The sequence below is a fragment of the Gopherus evgoodei genome, chromosome 5, assembly GCF_007399415.2.
Source record: "Gopherus evgoodei ecotype Sinaloan lineage chromosome 5, rGopEvg1_v1.p, whole genome shotgun sequence".
NCBI classification, from domain to species: domain Eukaryota; kingdom Metazoa; phylum Chordata; order Testudines; family Testudinidae; genus Gopherus; species Gopherus evgoodei.
Window position 1 is genome coordinate 124889603 of NC_044326.1, and position 24884 is coordinate 124914486.

General features: G+C 40.7%; 1 protein-coding gene across 9 annotated transcripts in view; it reads left to right on the forward strand.

Moving 5' to 3' along the window:
* The window catches only part of MAPK10 (mitogen-activated protein kinase 10), a 263109-nt gene that overhangs the window by 16982 nt on the left and 221243 nt on the right, over positions 1-24884 (forward strand). The window lies entirely within an intron of this gene.

A 24884-nucleotide genomic window follows, 5' to 3' on the forward strand; every position in this document is an offset into this window, starting at 1 on the left:
ATACTTTTACCTGAATGGTACTACCTTCAATGTGCCCCATGTTGCAGTGACCCAGGTAAAATATTCTTATCGGCTTTCAAACTTATCAAAGTTTAGCAAAGGCCTCTTGTCAATTGTAAAACAGTATTGTCAACCCCAAGTATTTTCTTTAAAAAAAAAAAAAGATTGGGTCAAGATTTACCCCTCCTCCCCCATGAGACTTGCTTAAAAAGCATGAGATTTCTTTTTTAAAATTGTGTTTATTTGCCTTTGGGTTTCTGGGCCTTTAGGATACTTTTGGATCATGTTTTCTAGCTTTTGTCTGTAACTGTGAGGGCTCAGAACTTGTTTGTTTAAAAAAAAAAAGCCAAGATTCTCATATAATCAGATGACTTCAGGAGCTGAAATTGTATGAAAAAAACACTCGATAGTGTGAAAATCACAATAAAAATTGAGTAACGTTGGGTAAGCTCATCAGACATACCCTACAGTTGTATTCACACGTTCCTGATCAAACGCCACAATCGTTTCCCAGTCTGATCTGGGAAATGTTCTCTGTGGCAGGTTCTGTTTTCTAGCTGTTCCAAAGTCCTGGCCTGGACCCCATGTCATTGGTGTGAATGCTCTCAAAGTTAAGAAAACTTTAGAAAAGTTCTAATCAAACTGCAAAGATGGAATAATAACCTCCAAACGGGCACTTGTCCATGATATTTTGAGATATATTGTGTACTAAAAAGAACTTGCTGACTTTATTGAAAGTCTTTGTGCTCAGTTCTATGGTTCACATGGTGCCAAGCCCTTCATGTGCCACTCTCTCTCTCTCTCAAAGGAAAGAACACTTAATAAATAACCTGAAGATACTCAGATGACTGACAATTTGACTGCTGCCAGAAACATATTAGTACTTCCTCTGTTACTTTGAAAGCTGTTAGGACACTGCTACCCTATCTTTATTTTGTAATCTCCCCCTCCCAAAAAAAGAAAAAGGAAAAAGAAAAGGAAAAGAGCAGGCATTGTGGGCTTGCTGACTTTTTATTTTCCCCCTCAAATATCTTTTGGAAGGGAGAAGTCTGTCTCCTGATTGTGTTCTTGCTATGTACTGTACATGCCAATGACATTTTCACTGTGGCTGTTTTCACACTTCATCTTAAGGGCCTCATCATGCTGTTACTGAGATTTATGGCAAAATAGCATTGAGCCCTTAATGCTCCCAGCCTTCAGTACCTAAAGGAAAATAGTAAAATGAGGAATAAGAGAATAGCTTTTTTGGTCTCAGTCATTGCACAAGTTAGCAGCTGAATCAGTCTCTCAGATTCTAGAATGCATATGTATCAAGTGTGATTCTATAACTGCTACATTTATGAAGATGACAAATGATTCTGCCTGTAAAATGGCTATTCCAATAATAGCTTTGGAACTATTAACATCACTACATATTGTTAAAAGTTCAGTATAATGCACATGCTGGGTCAGATTCTGAGCTGTCCTAAATCGGAGTGGCTTGATTGTCTTCAATTAAGATACGCTGACTGCTCCAGCTGGGGATCTGTCCCATTATTTTTTTAAAAAGTCTTCAGCTATGAGTGGAGATACTACTAAACTCATTAAGAGTGTTTTTGAAAACTTCATAAGCATATATAAAATAGCATAAGTATTATGCAAAAAACCCAAGATTTATACCCAGATTACAGAATAGAAAAATCAAATATCCCACCACAAGTGACACTGAAATCTTTATAATAAAGCAGTAATAATGCTTTGCATTTGTCAGGTACTTTCTAATAGAAACTCTCAAAGTGTTTTACACACAACCCTTTCATTACAGGTAAGTATAAAACAAGTATGTGAGCAGATTGATTTTAAATGGGCTTTCTTCACGGAGAAAGTGCTAGACTTGGGAACCAAATTTTCTGTCTTGCAATCCTGTGCCTTAACAAGGCTATTTTTCCTCCCCGGGACACCATCTGTGTGCCATGTCATCTCTCCCTTTTCCATTCCCTTCCTCTCTAAATTAATTTTTAGTTTCACCCTCAAATGATGAATTGATTTTTGAATCTGCCCTTGAAAATGTCAGATGGTTATTCATTTTAAAATATATGCCAAAAGTGATGCCAAATGGAAATTCTAAGATAACAGTAGCACTCAGCTTTTGAACTGTCATGAGGCATCCTCCTTTCCAAAATATCTTGGACCCTCACGATTGGTTCCCTGGTGCCCAGTGCGGTACAGGGCATGTGCACAAAGGTGTCCGTAAAATTAATCCTAATCCAAGCAATATTATAAACACAGAGTAAGGAAAACCTCAGCGCAGATTAACAAATCTTCCTACCACCTAGAATAGTTCCACTGTATGCAGCATTGCAAATGCTATGGTGAAGGTGAAGCTACTTTCACTGCCCTCTATGCTTCTCACCCAGAAACGTCATCTCTACAATTATTGCATAGCACAGTCCATCAAAATTCCCCAGGATGTGATTGCAGAGCCATTGGCCATTATCTCTGAAAACACTTGGCAACTGGGGAGGTCCCGGCTGACTGGAAAAAGGCTGATGTAGTGCCCATCTTTTAAAAAGGGAAGGAGGAGGATCCAGGGAACTGCAGGCCAGTCAGCCTCACCTCAGTCCCTGGAAAAATCATGGAGCAGATCCTCAAGGAATCAAGGACCCATTTAGAGGAGAGGAAAGTGATCAGGAACAGTCATCATGGATTCACCAAGGGCAATTCATGCCTGACTAAACTAATTGCCTTCTGTGATGAGATAACTGGCTCTGTGGATGAGGGGAAAGCAGTGGGGTGTTATTCCTTGACTTTAGCAAAGCTTTTGATGTGGTCTCCCATGGTGTTCTTGCCAGCAAGTTAAAGAAATATGGGCTGGATGAATTGACTATAAGGTGGATAGAAAGCGGGCTGGATCGCTGGGCTCAGTAGGTAGTGATCAATGGATCCATGTCTAGTTGGCAGCCGGTACCAAGCGGAGTGCCCCAAGGGTCGGTCCTGGGACTGGTTTTGTTCAATATCTTCATTAATGATCTGGAGGATGGCGTGGATTGCACCGTCAGCAAGTTGGCAGATAACACTAAACTCGGAGGAGTGGGAGATAGGATACAGAGAGACCTAGACAAATTAGAGGATTGGGCCAAAAGAAATCTGATGAGTTTCAATAAGGACAAATGCAGAGTCCTGCACATAAGAGGGAAGAATCCCATGCACTGCTACAGACTAGGGATCGAGTGGCTATTTATCAGTATTTAAAATTGCCATTCAGTCTACAGATTGAATCAATCAATCAAGCCTGGAGAATGAAGTTAAAAAAGTAAACAATGAAGCAAACCTGTCCAGTTAATTCTAAGTCAGCTAAATCTTTGCTTCTGGAGAAATCATCTATAACAGACGAGAATTAGTGTAAGGAGAACATGATTAGAAAGAGAGAAAGTGAGGAGAAGCTCTCTGCGGAAAGAAGTGGCTTGCTGAATTAACTTACACTGAAATGTCACAGGAGGTGATAAGACAAGGAAGAGCTGCAGGAAAAAAAAGGGCTCATACTGGTCCCATTGAAGTCAAAGCTAAAACCTCGAATGCATCCTGTAGGAGTGGAAATGGGCCTAAAGATTGCAGCAAAGTTTTATTGCCTACAAAAGAAGAAAAATATTTGGAGCCCATCCTGCTCCCACTGGAGTAAATGGGAGTTTGCTAGCAACGGTCTGTGACCGGAGCCCAATGTGTCATACATTCACTAGTACATGTCAGGCTTGATGCCATGCATCAGTGGTCCCCAGCACAGTGCCCGCGGTGCCATGGCGCCCACCGGGGCATTTATGTGCATCCGCCTAGTGCCCAGCAGGGAAGAGAAGCAGCGGCCCCGCGCCTGCCAGGGACAGAACTCCAGGGCTGCAGGCTGGAGGCGCTGGTGTTCTCTGTCCCTGGCAGACACGGGGCTGCGGCTTCTCTCCGGGTTCTCTGGAGCTGCAGGTTGTGGGCGCTGGTGTTCTCTGTACCTAGCAGGCCCCAGGCTGCAGCTTCTCTCCAGCTTCAAAGCCAGAGAGAAGCCATGGCCCGGCCTCTGTTGGGGACAGAGAACTCTGGGGCTGTAGGCTGCGGGCGCCAGTGTTCTCAGTCCCTGGCAGGCGTGGGGCCGCGGCTTAAGATGGAGAGAAACCATGGCCCCACGCCTGCTGGGGACAGAGAACTCCGGGGCTGCAGGCTGCGGGCACCGGCGTTCTTTGTCCCTGGCAGGTGTGGGGCTGCGGCTTCTCTCCGACTTCTTCAGGGCTGCAGGTGCCGGTGTTCTCTGTCCGTGGCAGGCGCTGGGCCACGGCTTCTCTCCGGCTTCGAAGCCGGAGAGAAGCCATGTCCCCGCACCTGCCAGAGACAGAGAACTCTGGGGCTGCAGGCTTCATTCTATGTTAAAGTAAGAATAATAAATATGTTTGGACTAGTAGTTCAACATTGTTTAACTTTTTTAAAATAAATAAGATGAAAACTGTTTATGATATTTATTTTGTAAAAACACCTTAATTTTTCTTACAGCTAGATAAAAAAGAGCAAATTCCATGGTAAGGTGAAAGAGTAATTGCCGAATAATTTAATTAATACCTTTTACATGTAAAATTACCCTTTTTATCTTATGGATTCATATATTATGCATATTAAATATGATGTTTTTCATATTATTTAATGTACAAATACAAAATAAGCCTTGAAAAATTGTTGGCGCCCGCCACACTCTTCTGAAAACATGAATGTGCTACTGGCCACAAAAAAGTTGGGGACCACTGCCATACAGCCTTAATTGTACTGGCCCTGGATTCATTCTGGAACCACTGCAGCAGCTGCATTTATTCTTGTGGTCGTTCCCATGAGTCTATTTCATAGCTTGTGTGGCAGGGTCAGGGTCATTGGCTTAATTCCTACCTCTGCTTATTAACTTTATGCACCCCACAGATACTAACACAAAAGGCAGTCCCTGAACTCTCCCAAGTGTGGGGACTGTGCTGTGATACACTATTGCTTAGGGTACAAAAGGGTAGGAAGAGGGAGGAGAATTGGGAGCTGCCTGTGTGCTTCCTCCATCCCAGGACAACTGTCAGTGCTACAGCTTCAGTGGTACACAGAGGAGACCCACTGGCACCTCCCTGGAAATGTGGCAGTGTAAAATGGTATCTTGAAAGAAAATTAAAAAAAAGATTAAGGCTCACTGATCGCCCTTTGCAGTGCTGCACAACTCCTTTGTGGGCTCCTCAATAGCAAGAGGAGGCTTCTGTGGTTTTGAATGCTGAGCATAGGATAAATGGACCTACAGAAGGTGTGTGGCCTTTGCCCAGTCCCCATCTCAGAAAAACTGTGCACCTTCTCCCCCGCCCCTCTTGGCCAGGTTGCTGTTAATGTGATAGTTTGTGGGAATCCCACAAGACCTGAGAAAATTTTGCATCCAGTGCTCTTTTCCCATAATGGATCCAGACATCTGTGTTTAAGCCGTGCTTTTTAGCCTTTGAAATCTAGGACAGGTTCAAGTTCTACTGAAACACTGTAGAGAATGCATCTCTCCCTCAGCTACACTGCAGTCCTGTTTGCAGATGTTTATTGTTGGTTCCTACTGGGGAACATCTATTTATGCATCTGTTCCTGTAGATTAGGAGAAGGTGGTGTTGGGTTTTTGTTTTTTATTTTTCTTTTGTTCCAAGTTGTTTTGGTGTAACTTTCCCTGCCCCTGGAAGCCATAGTGCTATCCAAAATTCCCTTCATTTTGAGATGGCAAGATGTGATTTTTAAAGAGAAATTGTTTCGGCCTCAGATAGTTATCCTGTTTTAGAAGGATTTAGCCAGGGCCTCATTTAAGCAGATTTTATGGTGATTTGCCTCTTCAGAGAAGCTTCAAATGGATTGGAGAGGGGGGATTTTTCCATTGTTTGAAGATGTCTGTTTTATTTGCATTTATGTATATTGTATAAGTGGCAGAACTTATGTTCTGTAAGCCTGCTTACAATAAATTTAGGAAACATCAGGATTTGAGGAGTTATGTCTTCTGGCACATTAGTTACCTCAGGATATTTGTCTGTTTTTGCTTAATTCCTTCATTGTCATGTCTGTAACCTCATCAGACATAGATTATTTTGTAGAGGTACTATAAGCCCCTTTTAAAGTAAACCGTTCCTTTTTTATAAAAAGAAAAGTCATGTTTAATGGAATAAAAAGCTGCACTGTTTGTGTACGTCATCACTAGAGCAGTAGTGAACTTCATTTTGAGTTATAAGCAATCATATTGGAGACTTCGTGCATGTGGTAAAGTGACGTAAACTTCTTAAATTAGCATAGAGCTAAAAATGCAGCACACAGGTATCATCATGTATCAACTTTGTTGATATTGTACTCACATCATCACTTGGAAACTAGGGGCTCCATCCTTCCTCATAAGAAGTAGGGCTGTAAGATCAGACCCCATATTTGATTTACCGCTTCAAAGTGGGTGGGAGGTTATCATCATGTGGAGTTGTAGGATGTGTATAAGAATTCTGTTCACTGCTAGTGAGTTACATGGGTAATTCACAATTCAGAGTTCACTTTCCTGCTGTGCCTCTAACAGTTTGCCATTAGGTTTGAATTAAAATAATAATCCTTTCATCCAAGCATCTCAAAGCACCTTCCAATCATCAATAAGCCACATAGCACCCCAGGGAGATAGGTAAATAGTAGTATGCTCATTTTACAGATGGGCAAAGAGCACAGACAGTAAATGTCTTGCTCGAAGGTGAGACACACGGAGTCAGTGGCAGAGTTCTAGAACACAGCAGTCAGCACTCCTAGAGCCCTTCTGTAACAGTTGGAGAACACTGCCAAAATATATGTACTTACAAGGAGTCTTGTTGTGTTACTCTGCATAGTAATGACTTTAAAAATAATTATAAAAAAGTAATATCTGTGTAGCTGAAGTACCATAATATACAATATCATATTAAAGCACATGGTTTTGAGCACTGGGGGACTGGGAATGAGCCTGGTACTTCAGTTTATTTGGAATACTTTGTTTAATTTGATATCTCCTACTTTCCTGTCTCCCTAATTACAGAGTCACATTCTGAATGTGCTGTATGCCTATATAATGCCAGATACACTAGTGCTATGGTGTTTCGCTGCACAAGTGGGGTGAACAGCCAAATGTAATGTGCAGTCCACTTTGTGCCAGGGAGGAGGTCTCCAGGGTTGCTCTCTCATTGTAATAGGGAGATAAGGAAAGAGGGTACACTGGGGAAATGGCTTATGGGTGTGTAAGCAAAGAAAAATCCATATTCTTGTATTGGAGGGACATTAGGCTGCATCTGTTACTTTCCGCACAGACTCTTCGGGAACTGCCTGGGTTAGAAGCTTTTGCATATATTAAGATTGAGGATTTCTTCCCTCACCTCAGCTGTGATTTAGCACCACATTGGGCTAGATTCTGAGCTGCTGAGTGGCCATAACATATTAGATATTCAAGGTGCTGAGTGCTTCACAGAAGGAAGACTTGTTTTCCTCAGAACAAAGCCTTTATGCTCAGGTTTGCTGTTTTTCAGACCCACTGTCAGGTCTTTTGCATTCTCTCTCCAGGCAGCACTCTAACAACCTAATCCTCAGAGATGCAGAATGTCCTCAATTCTCACTAGAGCTGGGGATGCTCAGCACCTTGCAGGATTGGGCCTTAAATTCCTCTGAGGACCCCTGCATGTTACACTTTCCTGTACTTCAGGCTTCATGTGTCCATGAGAAGGACGTATAGAGGTAAAAGAAGACAGTTAAAACCAGCAGCATGTTAACTGAGGGAGGCATTTGCCTTTCTGGCATTAAGCAAAGGGATACAAATCACAAATGCCTTAAAATAAATAAAGTGAAGCCCAACCCTCTGCCTTTCTGTTTACATGCACAAGAAACATACATCGCCGACTACCTTAAAAAATATGTTCTAAACTGCACTGCAGCAGGATATATGGAGTAAATAATTGAAGCTGCCTCTATGAAAAACATTCCACAGCAGGAGAGGAATCCTTCCTTAGGAGAAAAAACATTAAAGCATACAATGAGGAATTAAAAAAGTGAAAAAGAAAGCAAGCCACCATAAATAGTGACACAGGGAAGTGAAAGCCACCTGGAGTGTTAAAGACCACAAATCTTGGGAGGTGGGAGAAAGAAGTGAGCATTTCTCTGTATCTGCAAACTAATAGCAATTTCAAAGCTAAACTCTCCCTTGGTATTGCTTGCTGATATTTTTACAAATGTCATCACAGTATTTATGTAGTGCGCATGAAAGTCACTAATGCAAAAGTCAATATGCCATGCTCATTGATCAGCAACTTGTGTACTTTATCAAGTCACTTTGGCATATAAGTGAAAGCCAGCAACTTTCCATCATAAACAGAATATGTGCATTGCGTTAGCAAAACAGCAAAGTTAGTGACACAGTCATAAACTAAGTCTCAGATCAGGCAGGTTTGTTTTATTTTTGCTTTTTATCTAGCTGTCACAAAGGGCTTGGTTTGGCCATCCTTACTAATGTTGACACTGCACCGTACTTTGCAAATAGTCCAATTAGTCATCAGTGCAGCACTTGCAAAATAAAATACAGCTTAATGTTGAGTAAAGATGTAAGAAAAAAGCCCACGGGAAGTGGTGGTGTTTTTTAGGGCTGTCAATTAATCGCAGTTAACTCATGCGATTAACTGAAACAATTACTCACAATTAGTCAAAGTTTTAATCACACTGTTGAGCAATTGAATACCCAGTGACAATTATTAAATATTTTTGGATATTTTTCTAGATTTTCAAATATGTTGATTTCAATTACAACACACAATACAAAGTGTACAGTGCTCACTTTATATTATTATTTTTTTATTACAAATATTTGCACTCTAGAAATGATAAAATAGTTTTTTTTCAGTTCACCTCATACAAGTACTGTAGTGCAATCTCTATTGTGAAAATGCAATTTACAAATGTAGATTTTTTTGGTTACATAACTGCACTCAAAACCAAAACAATGTAAAACTTTAGAGCTTACAAGTCCACTCACTCCTACTTCTTGTTCAGCCAGTTGTGAAGAAAACAAGTTTGTTTATATTTACGGGATATAATACTGCCTGCTTATTATTTACGTCTCCTGAAAGTGAGAACTATTGTTCACATGGCACTTCTGTAGCTGGCATCGCAAGGTATTTACTTGCCAGATATGCTAAACATTCGTATGCCCCTTCATGCTTCGGCCACCATTCAAGAGGACATGCTTCCATGCTGATGATGCTTGTTTAAAAAAAAATGCATTAATTAAATTTGTGACTGAACTCTTTGGGGGGAGAATTGTATGTCTCCTGCTCTATTTTACCTGCATTCTATTTCATGTTATAGCAGTCTCGGATGATGACCCAGCACATGTTTGTTTTAAGAACACTTTCACGGCAGTTTTGACAAAACACAAAGAAGGTACCAATGTGAGATTTCCAAAGACAGCTACAGCACTCGACCCAAGGTTTAAGAATCTGAAGTGCCTTCCAAAATCTGAGAAGGACTAGGTGTGGAGCATGCTTTCAGAAGTTTTAAAAGAGCAACACTATGATGTGGAAACTATAGAACCCAAGAACTGAAAAAAAAATTAACCTTCTGCTGCTGGCATCTGACTCAGATAATGAAAATGAACATGCATCGGTTCACACTGCTTTGGATTGTTATTGAGAAAAACCTGTCATCAACATGGACACATGTCTTCTGGAATGATGGTTGAAGCATGAAGGACATATGGATCTTTAGGGCATTTGGCACACAAATATCTTGTGATGCCAGCTACAACAGTGCCATGTGAATGCCTGTTCTCACTTTCAAGTGACATTGTAAACAAGAAGCAGGCAGTATTATCTCCTGAAAATATAAACAAACTTGTTTGTCTGAGCGATTGGCTGAACAAGAAGTAGGACTGAGTAGACTTTTAGATTTTAAGATTTACTTTTTGTTTTAGTTTTGAATGCAGGTGTTTTTTTTAATGTAATTCTACATTATTATACTTTTATGATAGAGATTGCACTACAATACTTGCAATGGGGGGAAACTGAAAAATACTATTTTTTTCAGTGCAAATATTTGTAAAAAAAAAATATAAACTGAGCACTGTACACTTTGTATTCTGTGTTGAAATTGAAATCAATATATTTGAAAATGTAGAAGACATCCAAAAATATATAAATAAATGGAATTCTGTTTAACAGTGTGATGAATCATGATTTTTTTAATCACACGATTAATCATGAATAATATTTTTAGATGCTTGACAGCCCTAATGTTTTTTAAAGAAAACAAGTATTGATTAGATAACCAGCCAAAATATCAAAACTTGCATCTAGAAGAGAGGATAAAGAATCAGAATGTCCACATCTAGAACTCATGACCAACATGTTCTGGTTCCGTGCACACAGCTAAGTCGATATGCACTTGCCTTACTCAAGATGAGTACCTTTTAGGGCAATCAATTAATTGCCAGTAATAGAGGTGGTTAGCGCAAAACAAATTAATTAGATTAAAAAAAGTCTCTATTAATCACAGTTTTAATCATTCTGTTAAATAATACTAGAATACCAATTTAAATTTATTATAAATATTTTTGGATACTTTTCTACATTTTGAAATATATTAATTTCAGTTACAACACAGAATACAAAGCGTGCTCACTTAATATTATTTCTTACTCTGATACTGGGTGATGGAGGTTTCCTGCCCCATGGGTTTCCCAAGAGTAAGGGATGGGACACTGTGCTAAGTCCAAAAGGAATGGTGGTGGGCAGAGGAGCTCAGCTAGGTTGCCCGAAAGCTGCTGTGGCAGGTCCTGGGTATTTCCAATGCAGTGTGGCTTATTTACTTGGGATTCACTTGGCATTTTGCTGTGAATGTGAAATTCCAAGTGAACCTAATACCGTGGAAGCTTTTATGATCTATATACCACAAGCTATAAACAGGCAAACCAGAAAACGTATCACTAGTTTTAATACACTGGCATTGCTACATCCTAAGGAGAATATACAAGGGCAAGATTTAAGCATTCCAACTTTTATACATCAAGACATGGACCAATTAATCTCTCCTTCTTCTGAAAAGCCTAAGGGGGTAATAAGAGTTTCAGATCATCTACGGAAGTACAGTGAATGCACATTTATTCTACATCCTAATAAAATTAGCTTGTTGAATGACATTATAAATGTCAGACAGAAATGTAGAACTATCACAAATCATTCACCATATTTCAATAGACCTTAAAGAATGCAGCTGTACAGTTTACTGAGTCTCAAATTAGATTTTTTTAATCAAGATAGCAAGCTTTGAAATAAGATTCTGTCTTACATTGTTAATTGTCTCCTCCATGCAGGTGCTGGCAACTTGACAACACTGAAAAGGAGCTTTTTTGTTTGTTTGTTTCTTTCCTATGAACTGTTTGTGATTTTATTGGAATGTTTACAGATACTGTGTTTTTAGACGTGGAAAATCACTGTTTGGTGATAGGTGTGTCCTGTTCAGCCATAGTAATTTTCCAAGTAATTCAAATATTTTTTTAAACACAGAGTTCCATCAGTATTGGACTATGTTTGATATATGTAGATAGGGACATGAGTGTTTATATGTAGATTTTTTTTATTTAGTATATAACCGAAGGATGGATTTTCCTAGTTAATACCTTACAGTGTTGATTTAGCTTCAGGTCATGTTATTGTTTCTTTGTTTCTTCTATGATATAGCTAGCTCATTGGCTCTCATCTAGTGCTCCCCTAACCACTTTAGGGATTGTCCAATCTATGGTCTCTTTATGTTTCATCTTCCTTGTATTTTACTTAGCCATGTGGCTAACTGTTGGATTTTTCTTGGGAGACATAGCGTGGTGATGGCTTTCTTTGCAGATCTTCCTTGGTATTTTGAACGTTTGAGGGATTTTCTCCCAGAACATAATGTATGTCAAAGTTTTTCTGTAAACTGTTGTTTGTAACCAAAATGTCTGGATTTGTGAAGAATTACCAGAAAATTTGTGTGTAGCAATCAACTCGGCTACAACCCCTCCAGCAGAAGCTGGGGCTTTTGAAATAAATTCTTTTGGTGATTACAAGGACACAATTAAAATCTTCCACACAGAGTTTACAGACATGTTGGCCAGTGATCTGGGTAAATCACATCTTTGAACAATCACATCTATACCATGCAATCTAGATGGGCAAATCTGCCTACCTTCAATTTCAGCTTATAGCAAGATTCCCATGCTCATGTTCTCTGATAGATGATTGTAGAGGTGCCTTATTATAAATGAGTGGTTACTCTTATCCTGGAGAGGGGCAAAAAACTACCCAACTCACTCTGAGTTTTTCATATTCTTCCAGAGATGCAGTCCTGGTAGTAATTAATGTTTCCAGACCATGTTCCTATGCATGGGACATTTAGGGTTCTAATTAAAACAACCCCCCACCCTCTTGTGCTGTTCTTTGTTTAAAACATGGCCTGCTGATTTCTCTCTATCCACCAGGTGTCACTTTCCCCTTCTTTGTTAGGAAATTATAGATTTGGAGTACGTTTGCTTCCCTTTTTCATAAAGGGATGTGTTTTCCTTTCTTGTCACACCCATTGGCATGTAGATTAAAAAGACAACTTGTCAGCAGTTACTTTGTCAAATCAGAAAGCCTCAAGGCATGTGGAACTTGTGACACATGAAAACAATGTTGGCTCATTGGATGGTTTGATAGGATGCAAACTGGAATCGCCAAGCAAAAATTTAGGTCACACTGCTAGTTTAAATAAATCTGACTCACTGCAGAACTTGCAGAAGCCTAGAAGATGAGTTTCCTTTCCATACAACCAGGCCTGATATAGTCTACATTCAAGGCTGTAATGAGAGCTACAGGGAGGCTATTGTAGGTCTGAGTGGTCACTGTGGTCAAGAAATTCTGAATGATTAATTGCCCTTAGGCAGAACATGAGTCAGAGGATGTGGAAAGCAAATCAAAGTCTCAGTAAAACAAGACAAAGTCAAACTGAAGAAGAGCCAGTCTAAAGCCAAAGGGAAGAGACTGTCCAAAGCTTTATCTTCATAGGAAAATTATGTATGTATAACTTATGTTTTTCCAGGAGAAAGTGCCCTGTGCCCACACACAAAATAGTCTTTTACTGGTGTTTCTCATGCTTTAAACCAGAATAATTAAACTGGTTTGAAACCAATGTTGTTTAATTTCAGTAGGAGCTACATTGGTAAAAGGTTTGTGTGGACACATCCTCATATTGATATAACTCCACTGCTTCAGTTTGTTCTTCCACTCCTATCCCACAATGCTTTGGCTCCTGCATGAATTTGCCTGTCTGGTTACCTGTGTGGACTCATGTGATGCTGTCTGATTAAAATATAATCATTCAAATCATCATTGCTACCTCTGTTATATAATTGCAACAAATCTTATACAAAGTGTAACACATGGCCAGAAAGGGTTAAACAGCTTGCAGGGTAACTAACCAAAAGCCCGATCTTTAAAGATATGTTAGAAAGATATGTGAACAGTAATTAGGGCCATTGCATGCTAAATAGGCTAGAGCTTTGAAATGCAAACCTATATTGTTAGAAGTAGTACGAATTGTGTACTCATGAATGTTAGCCATGTAAACAGACAATTCCTGTCTGTCACTATAACTATTGATTCAGAGATCAAAAGGGAATATTAACATTTAGATGAATCTTTGGTGAAATAATGTCATTGTCTATATGTCTCTCTTTGAAGTTTGTGATAAACTGCCTAATGGATAAATTGCCGTATGTTAATTTGTGTAACTAATTATTGGTGGTGGTTAGAAAAGGTTACATCAAAAGCCTATTGTTTACCCAGGACTGTATGATCAAGTGGATGCTAGAACACTGTATAAAAAGACCATGGAGTCCTGATCCTGTTTATCTCAGATCTGCTTGAGCTTCATCAGGGGAAGTTTGAATCACAAGACTGAGGTCCCAGTTATGCTGGTACTCCCTGAAGGTGATAGTGGACATTAGACTATAACCTATGAACTAAATTCTAAAGGAACTCTTTGCAACTACGAAGTTCATCATCTCTGCTATGAATCTGAACCTCAAGAATTGAACACATATCTGTGTGTATGTTGATCTTTTAACCATATTCTCTCTTATTTTTTTAAATATATTTTAGATTAGTTAATAAGAATTGGCTATGTGCATGTATTTGGGATAAGATCTGGAATAGTCAATAATGGGAAGTAATGTGTCTGATCCTTTGGGTTTCGTAGAACATTTTCTTTTATATGATGAAATAAGATTTTCAGAAATCTTCGTCGTATTTGACTTGGGTATCTGGATGGAGGCCTGAGGCTGGGTTGCTTTAAGGTTACTGTGTTAGTTTTTGGCAACCAGTGAGGTAATAAAGAAGCTGTTTTATGCTAGCGTGGTAAATCAAAGTATTGAATTATCCACCAGCTTTGGGGATTGTCTGCTCCATTCTTTGCAGTTCACCGTAATTGAGTGACCTCAGCTACCCCCCACTGAGATCCCAGTTACAACTCCATTGCTTCAGGATCAGCAGCACTGTATGCTTCCACTCTGTTTAAATGATGCTGGCACAAGTCAGAGAGCATTGTTGTGAACTGATACTGTTCCAAGTATGCTCATCTTGAGTCCATCACCACAGCCATGACCTGTACTTCTGCATCATCCCATCAGGAGGCCCTGGACTTCCTTAGCCTTTGGGGATATAAACATATCCAGTCTCATCTCTCCAGATTTAACCAGATTTACAAGCAGCTCTTACAGGAAATGGAGGAGACAGCAGAGATGTGTTCCAGAGCAGAGCCAAAGAGCTGCAGAGAAACTACCAAAATACTAGGAAAAATGAGAAGGGCTCTGGTAGTGCATTGAGTTCATGTGCATACTGTGATGATCTGGCCAGAGTTTTGTGTTTGAGACGCCATCACAGAGTCCCAGTTTGTAGCATTTTGACCTTGGGCTAAAATGAGGTGGAAACATCAGCAGAAATAACCCAGGCAATGCTGACCATGAATAGAGTCCCCCTGACAGCCAGAACCTCTCTGGTACTCTTGAGACGCAGCCGGAGAAGCCCCTGGAATGCTTGCCTGATAATGGTGCTGAGTGAACTTCAACTGGGGAGTCATTTTATATATTACATTCTGTCCAATTAGTACTGATTTTGTAAACTTTCTACCAGGTGCTGGCTATGCACTGCTACAGGAGAGGGTGGATATGTGGCCTTACTTCTCTGCTTGAGCACCTTTTCTGCTCTCTCCTCAGTAGTATGCTCTCCAAAACCACTTCTATACCCATTATCCACTGTTTGACTCCCCATCACAGGACAACCAGAGTAACCACCTACCCATGATCCCTCCTTTCCTTTCCATCCTCCACCTCCCCAACACACCACAGCTGAAAATGGCATCTACCCCTGATATCCACAAGTTCCCCTCATCTGTCCCTTAAGGGTGGATCCACGGGAGTTTGACTCCAAATTTCACAATGTTATTAGCGGCTGCTTGGTATTCTGTAATCCATTGCATGGAGCACCTAGAATGCTAGCAATGCTTTGCATCCGGCATGCCCACCCAGAGTGCAATGTATTTATTGCAATGCAGTGCTGCACTGTGTGGACAGAATGCCTTGCAAATAAAGTATCTTAAACCCGTGTAAACAAAGCAGCCTGGACACTTCCTTATGTTGTAATTTTATCAGTATCAAGGGGTAGTTGTGTTAGTCTGTATCCACAAAAACAATAAGCAGTTCGATGGCACATTAAAGACTAACAGATTTATTTGGGCATAAGCTGTCGTGAGTAAAAAACCACTTTTTTGGATGCATGGAGTGAAAATTACAGATGCAGTGTATTTAATTTTATCTGTGTAATTAATCTATAACAGTGCAACTTTCTCATGTAGAAAAGACTGAATATTAAGCCATCTTATTTGCATTTATTAGAGTAACAAATAAGGTGCCACCGTGGCACAGACAAATATTACCCATATAGTGTAGAATGGTATCTCCCAGTAATGGGTTCTTCAGAATCTGAGGCATAAACAACGCTTCCCCATCATGTATTTAGTAGTGCCATGTTAAACCACTGAGATGATTTTTTTCCTGAATGCCAGCTGATGGAGTGGTGATTATGGGGTAGGAAAGATGATACTATAGTTAGGAGACTGAAAATGAGAATAATAAAGAGGAGCAGATCCTTTTGTCCTATGTGCACTGAGGTGTTGTAGAAGGATTTGTAAGGATAAAATATGTCCAGTCCAATGTAAGCACCAGTTGATTACATGTAACTTGTGCTTAGGCTTGTTCTGTGATGGATGTACTTTTTTTACTCCAAACTGCAGTAAGGAACTCCTTAAGACTGTGGTTAATATTTAACTTACACCTTTCATCCCAAAGGATCACAGCGCTTTACAAATGATGCAGGGATCACTTCATCTCACAGTGAAATGTAATCAGCTGTCGTGTTAACAGTGCTCTGCAGTAGAGGCCAGAAATGGAAAAATATCATATTCATATGAATGTAAGTAAGCACAATGTAACCACTTGTGTTAAAATTTGGCTAGAACAGTGGGTGTTTTATGAAAAATACCACTGACACTTTAATCACATAGAATCAAGATATTGTCTTGACATCGTATCTGAAAGCTGGCACCAGCATTAACACCATACTGGTCCATTGGCTGAGTACCAACACAGAAGGGATATTTTCCTCCTCAGAAATTTACTTCATGTCTCAGGTTGAGCCTGCTTTAGCCATAGTAGGTTTAATCTCAGCATGCGAGCTGACATTTAGTACTGATAATGGCTTTAAAAATCTCGACCTAATAGAAGTATAAGAGGGCTCTGGGGAGAGACTCAAAGTTCAATAATTATTACTGTGAAAAGGACAATTTCTTTGAACGTTCATTGGCTTGAAAATCTCAGTGCATCAATGGTCAGGGGGATGGGTAATGTCTTTGAAATGTGAAGAAAAGTACTGTATGACGTGTGTCTCACTGAGCATTACATTACAACCTGAGAGCAATTAAAAAACCCAATTCTTTGCGGTAGCTCATGACACAGAGCATTTCAAGTTTGTTTGTTTTGCTGAGTGAGATCCTGTCCATGGTTTATAACAATACTTTTTTTTAAATAGGAAACTGGTTGGGTGTATGTATCCCACCCTCAACTAGGAAAGGAAAGGGTTAATTTCCTTCAGAGGTAACCAAGGCAGAAGGCCTACCCTACCAGGGAAGATGCTGAGCCTTCCTGAGGGAAGGGAAGATCCCGACCAGAGGATATGAAGGCAGATATATTAATAAGACAAGGAAGCAGTCTGGAAACTCATTCAGGGAAATAATTGGGCAGGTCAATCCCAGATGAACCTCTGATTAAGAGTTATGAAGACCCTTGCTTTAGTTACACTGGGAGAACTGTATTTCTCATTACAGACTTTTAGTTAAGATGGTTTATTTCTCTGTTATGGTTTTCTGTGGCTGAAGGAAGCCTTCCATCCCATTTAGTAGTGGATTCTCTCTCCCCTTTGGTCCAGGCCGGTCTTGATACCCTACAAGTTCATAGGAGCAAAGAAGATATGTGCAGAAACATGTACGCTCTAAAGAGGCAGTGTTTTTTGTTGCGATTTTTCCATTTTATTAGTACCCAGTGCTTTGGCTATAGGCCACTCTAGTTCAGTGAGATGTAATCAAATACAGTATGATGTATCAGAAGTGGTTTTTAGCTTTTTTCCTTTCAAGCACAGAGAAGTTATTGATGGATCCGATAGTATTCATTACAACTATGTGTCATTAGGTCTTATAGATGATGGCCAAATGAAGTTAGTTCAGCGCCAAACTGGTAATCTAATGATAGTGCTTTGCTGGAAAGATGGGTTTAAATCGCAGTTCTCTCAACAGGGGTAGGATTTGTTATGCACTTGTTCAAGAATGACTGTTCAGGTAATTGTGAGCCTTTTTTTAAAAGAATTTCAGATGCAATTGCATACCTACATTTGCGCACACACTTTCACATGAAGATCATACAGTTACATGAACAACTGGCTTAGTAAGTATCTAACTATTTTGCAGGAGCACGTAATCACAGTTGCAATAACTGCATATAGAAATGTAGCTCATACTTGTCTAGCCCTCTCCTTTACAAACTGTCGTCTTCCAACTATGTTTAAATGAGTCTAAGATTATAATTATCTAGATGTTCTGTCCTATGTATCCTGTTATAGAAGAGATGTTCTACAATGCCTGATACTGTGTTATCAGATGGGAGATTTCAAATAAAGATCACAGTGGGACGGACATATGTATGTTCATATGTACCTAAATTTAACTTCCATTATATCTGGAAACTCTAGCCCTACTATAAAAAGTCTTACTGTTTACTTAAATTACAGGTTTTTAAAAAATGGCTTTCAGTGGTATGGGACTCTGAAGATAATCCTTTTCAGGGCTGTGTAGTACCAATTTTAAGGCTGCAGTGTTAGGATATAAAGCCGGGGCAAATAAATAGGAATCCTTTCCCCTCTCTGGGCAAGAGGCAGGTTTTGAAAATATATACAGTAAATTATAAACATTTCTTGAAAAACAATATTGGTAGAAACACTGTTCAGTACTATAGAATAGTTAAAACCAAAAATCCCTACCTCATAGAAGGGCTATTAATTTACTATTAAATTGTATAGGACTTTTCCATAAGGGATAAAAGAAATTATTTGCATTAAATAACTGATTCTTGGTTTAAAACTCAAACCAAACATTTTCCTTGCACTCACATGCCTATGAGCTTCCTGGTTCAGGCCCAAGCTTGAAGACGATAATACTGGAAATCTCCTGTTTAGTGATATTTCTAGCCTATACATTTCTAGCCTAGATAAGAATCCAAACCGTTGGGTGCTTATCTAAACAGAACAGCTGAAGCTTTTGAAGTTTGTTCATCTTGAGCAGTGTTCGCTTTTTAGTCATTGCAAGGCAAGCAGGGGAACCTGAATTCAGAGCTTCTTCATAACAAAACTTAAGGCTCAGTTCTTCCCTTGGGCATGTGTGCACAAATCCCGTTGAGTCAGTGGGAGTTGAGCAGGTATTCAGGTCAGGATTTGACCTAAGCGCTTTGATAGTATCTTCAGAGTACTTTACTAATTAATCCTTAAAACATGTCTAAAACCCCCTTATCTACCTACTTTGTAATGATCTCCAGGGTAATGCTGAATCAGGAGAATTAATAGTTGTATTTTTCAGAGGTGCTGAGCATCGGCAGCTCCAACTGATATCATTTGAAGTTCTGGGTGCCCAGCATCTCTGAAAACCAGGCTTTGAGTGTGTGGGAGGGTAGCTTTTGCTGCTTCCAGTAAATTTAGTGGAACAGAGTTAAGCCAATGCTGAGCACTTTTGAAAGTCCATCTCTCCGTGCCCTGGGTTGGGAGTGGGGTGTCGGAAGTTTCAGGTGTGGAGTCCTGGGATGGGCCACCAGATCTCTCTCAGGTGAAATTGGTAAATAAGGAGGGAACTTGTTTGTGAATATTTGGTTAGGAATGTAATGCAGTTTAAAATGTTGAGCCTTACCTATGTAGGGCCTGATCCTGTTGTTCTTATCCAGGCAGGTAGCCCTGTGGAAGTCAGTGGGACTACTTGCTTTAAAAAGGGCTGCAACAGCTTATGTTGTGTTATGCATTTGGAATCTGTTTGTAAAAATAGTTCTGCATCTCACCCCCCACAAACAGGAACTAAGCTTTCCATGATTCTGAACCCAGCTGGAGTCCAGTTCACTACCCTGACACACATGAGTTTGCTGGTGTCACTTAGTCCTAAATTTAACTTCCTTTGCTTGCGGATCTTAGGTTTTGTGAGGACAAAGATTTACTTTAAAAATGAAGCTGAGAAGAAACTTAAACTCTTTTGTACATTAGCTCACACTTCATGGTTCTGTTGCCACAGCAACAAGGAAGGACGTATTGTCTGCTGTCTTTCAGCCAACTGACTTCACTAGTGAACTCTGTGTGAGAGTGCCAAAGATATGGCTTCTGTATTTCCTAATCCAAACAGTTGGTTCTTACTTTGATGCAGTTGCTAAAGTTCAGGACCACTGACTAGATAATAAATCATGTACAGTAACTCCTCACTTGAAGTTGTCTTGGATAACATTGCTTCGTTGTTACGTTGCTGATCAATTAGAGAACATGCTTGTTTAAAGTTGCGCAATGATCCCTAATAACATTGTTTGGTAGCTGCCTACTTTGTTCACTGCTTGCAGGAAGAGCAGCTCATTAGAGCTAGCTGGTGGGGGCTTGGATTCAGGGTGGGCCAGCAGCCCCCCATCTGCTCTCCTAAGTTCCCTGTGCGGCAGCCACCCAGCAGGCTCTCAGTGGCTGGGCAGTTCAGCTGTCCCTCCCACCACTGCCATGTGCTGCTACTGCCCTCTGCCTTGGAGCTGCTCCCTGGAGCCTCCTGCTTGCTGTGCAAGGGCGGGGTGGAAGAGGGGTGCTAAGGTCATGGTGTCCCCCTCCCCCCCTCATCTGCTCCCCTCCTTTACCCCATCTCCACAGAGCAGGAGGGAGCTTGCTGGCAACAGCTGATGTCTCAGCTTGCTGATCTACTTAAAAAGGCAGTGTACTTAGAGTGTGGTGAACATACTTAAAGGGGCAACTTGCGTCTCTCTCTCACACACAGTGTGTGTCTCTGTCTCTCGCTGCCATGCTGTCTCCCCTCCCTCCATTTGTGCTGCCTTGTAGAGTGTGAGGCTACATTAACAACAAATGTGTTAACCTTTGAGGGCTCAGCTAGTTCATCATTTAGCAGTAAGCCATTCCCTGGGAAATATTCCACTGTCTGACTCTACCACCTCAACCAGGCTTCACAATCTTCATTGCTGTGTACAGTATTAAATTGTTTGCTTAAAACTTATACTGTGATGTGCATGTGTCTTTTGTCTGGCGAAAAAAATTCCCTGGAATCTAAAACAGTGCCCTGCCCTCCCTTTACATTAATATTTACGGGGAAATTGTATTAGCTTAACATCATTTCGCTTAAAGTAGTATTGTTCAGGAACATAACTACAATGTTAAGTGAGGAGTTACTGTATGGAAAAATAGTGATTATATATGCAGTACATTTATTTTTTACATTAAAACTGATCAATGTACTCCATAACTACCTGCAATAATTTCTTCAGCGGTGTTACCCTGCAATCAATAAGTGGAACTAATGATAAACTAGGTCACATCCATCCTAAGGAACTGACTGGATTACTCTTACTTCAGTGCACATCTAATGTGCCACTGAGGTCCTAAAAACCCTGGCTCAACTCCTGCCTAACTTTTAAGTTCCTAAAGTCCCTGGATGCCTAAATTTCCACCATTAAAGCCCACAGGCAACTAAAAATCTGCCAGTGAGCCTGCACACAGCTCCCTCAATTTAGGCACCCAGGTGCCTATTTTATGCTAAACCCCAGAGAGATTGTCAAACTTGTCATTTTCCGACCTATATCACCTGTGGGGCCTGATCTGGTAGTCATTCTCAGAGCTCATCTAAACCCATACAAAACAGTCAAAGGAGGAGGTACCACCACTTATAACTGTGTGTTAACCCAGTGCTTGGAGCACTCTCTTGGGTCTCCCACATTCTGTGTTCAGTTCCCTCCTCTGTCTGATGTGGCAGGGATTTGAACTTGGTTCTTCTGCTTCCTAGGAGAATACCTTAACTACTGGACTGTGGGGTATCCTGGGGCAGGTCTCTCTCAATCTGTCCTTTTGAATCTATTTTATTGTGTATAAATAATTAAATGTTCAGTGGAGCAGGGGAACTGGAACCAGGGTCTCCCACATCTTGAGTGAGTGCTATAACCAATGGACTAAAGGTTATAATGCAGAGGTGGTGCCAGCATCACCACTTCCTTTAGGGCTGTGGATCCCAAGTGAAAATAGGCGCCTTCCTCTAACCAGGAGCTCAGTGCCTAATTCCCGTTGAGGGCAGGACTTAGGCCATACCCTTCTTGTTGGCATTTTCTACGGGCTAGTTTAGGCAGCTCCTTGCTCAATGTGCTGGCTTTTGTGGTTCCCATTCTTGGGCACCTAACTCTCCCCATGCATTGTATAGAGAGTCTGGGAGGCTAAGTCCCTTTGAGGATCTGGCCCTTAGCCGCTCTGTGCCTTAATTATTTTCTGTAAAATGGGGATAGTAGCATTGCCCTACCTCACGGGGGTGTTGTGAAATGCCCAGATACCACAGTAAAGGGGGCCACTGAAGTACTTTTCTTTGGTAATTATGTTGCACAGAGGGGGAACAGCTGCTATGCCAGACCTTTTTCATGACTGATGTAGTGCAGCTTTGTTCCCTGGTCATAGCTTTAGGCAAGAAGTTGCCTTTCCAAACTCTCCCTCACGTGACTCATAAAAGTCTAATTAGTCAGGTTTTATTTCACAAAGTGAACGTCACCACTGTGTTACAGCAAGATATTTTTACTCACATTGTGCAATTTTTTGTAAAAAAAATGCTCCTTTCCACTTGAATCCTGAAGTTCAATAAAATCTTGAAGAAACAATCAAGAGAAAAAAAATGGGACGGTAGAAGTGAAATGATTAGGGTTGAACTGAAAAAAGTTACTAGAGGTGTTTCCAAATATGACGTGATCTGTAAAAATCTGAATTAAAATTACTTAGGTATCTGCTGTGCTTTTATAAGGTGAAAAATTGTATCCCATTAACACTCATGGTGCTGCAGTATGATAAGCTACATTTGGAGTGGCTCTGACAGAGTGCTCATTGACTTCAGTGGAAAGACTTCTACTGATTTCCATAGGCATTGGATTGGGTCTTGTATGCATTGTATTAATGATTCTCTCTTTCTAAATATCTTCTGAGTTGTCAGTACAAGAAAGTGTTAGGTTCATCGAAAATGTATGATCAAAACAGAGAAAAAATTGCTCTCTGTGGATCACCATGGGCAGATTTTGAAAAAGGACCTCACAAGTAAAAGGTAGTGAGAGGAAATTAGGAAATAATGATTAAGACATCTTAGCTCAAAATGATTATGCAGCCAGTGAAATGTACGCAATTTATCATGTGTTGGGTTAAATGCTCTGGGCCTGAGCTAAGCATCTCTAACATTCAGTGTTGGGGTCAGGATTTTGGGTCAGGCCCAGCCCTAGTTAACATGACATACCACCTGTTCCATAAATCATGCATTCTGAGCTGGAGAGGAATTGTAGACAGGTCCACAGTATTATGATCACCATTCTGTTCTTCTTGTCCTGAAACCTCTTTTTTCTGTTGTATCAGGGGGCCACTGTGTGGAAGAGGCAGAGAAACACTGTGTAGATAATTGCAATGACGTTTACTTGCAGTGATGATGGGCTGGCCACTAGATGTCTCGATTCTGCATTGAGAACTCCAGGTCCAGGAGGGGAGAGCTGCAGGAACAACAAAGATGGAAGCCAGCTTGTTGTAGTTCTCTGATAAATGGCTGAGGTTTAAGAAAGACATTGTTACATTGTGTATTATAACAATAGTGAGCTAAATACACCCTAAGATCTGTGCTGGATTCTGTTAGTATATGTCCTGGCATATCGCTCTACTGTATTTACCAAGGGAGAAAATTCTGAAAGGAGAAAGCAGCTGTGACCTCTTTTGTGAGGCAAGATTAGTGTCACCCAAAAAGCAAGTCTCCTTGGCTGGGAATCGGTTGCAAACGGCAGCTGCACTAGCATGCTGTAGCCCTACTCAGTGGATGCACCACATTATGTTGGAACTCCCAAGTGTGAGCATTCGAGGAAACGAAGCCTTCCTTCCGTGTTGGGTACAAAGGGGCTAGGTGGCAGAGGGAGGGTTGGATTACACTGTCCTGCAACAGCTTTTGAGGTATATTACTAAATGCTGACTATTGGAACAGGAGGCTGAGGCTTAATGATGACCCTCCTAGGGAGTGGCCAGCATTGCCATTATATGTCATAGTGAAGGTGTTGCCAGCATGGGACTGTTTATAATGCTGAAGATGCAAATAGCAGAAATGTATTTGCAAGGCTGGAGGGCCAGGAGGTTAGAATTTTTTCACATCTCCTAACTGTGTAGGAAAGTATAGCGTTTCACTGCAGACCCATTCTGCATTCACCATTTGGTGGTAAATGTGTTTTAAATAAACAAGGTGGGAGCTGGCTGCAGTGACTTATAGGTGCTCAGCACTGCAGAAAATGTGGCCATAACTCCCATTTGAAGTCAAAGCCATATGTGGGTGTTCAACATGCCTCTGAAAACTAGACCATTAAGATGTTGTGTGAAAATGATCAATGGAGGAAAAGCTGACAAAGGACATTGTAAACTTGTGGGCCTACACAGCCAAATAATGTGTCCAATAGCATTAATTTGCCCTTCTCCTCAGCGATAGGCTTATTTGCCAAATCAGGTTAAAACAGATAAAACCTGATCTTGCTCCCTGGCTCCAGCTAAACCTCTTCCTGATAAGGGTTCTGCCCTTGCCCACACTGCAGGTGTGTCTAGCCAGGTTTTCCACCTCCCCGCTGTGGAGAACCTCCCCTTTCCAGATTGTTTTCTCTGACCCTAGGTCTTCTTCAAGAGCCTTCCTGCTCTCTACAGGCCTCCCTAACTGAGCTGTTTACTGGCCTGCAGATCTGTTGTCTGGGGGGTGGCAAACTAGCCATAGGTGGGAATGAGTTCAACTCCCTGTGACATGGTTCAAGGCAGGGGCCTACTTTGGCTCCATTTCCTGTCGGTTCAGCTCCATCTTACATTTACCTTTAGTGGATAAGATTCTGATCTCATTTATATCAGGGTATATCAGGAGTAACTCCACTGAAGTCTTTAGGTATACACAGCTTAATCAAGATCAGCATCCAGTACCTTTAATCAGGCGATAAAGGAGTAAGCTCAGCCATATAATGGAATGAC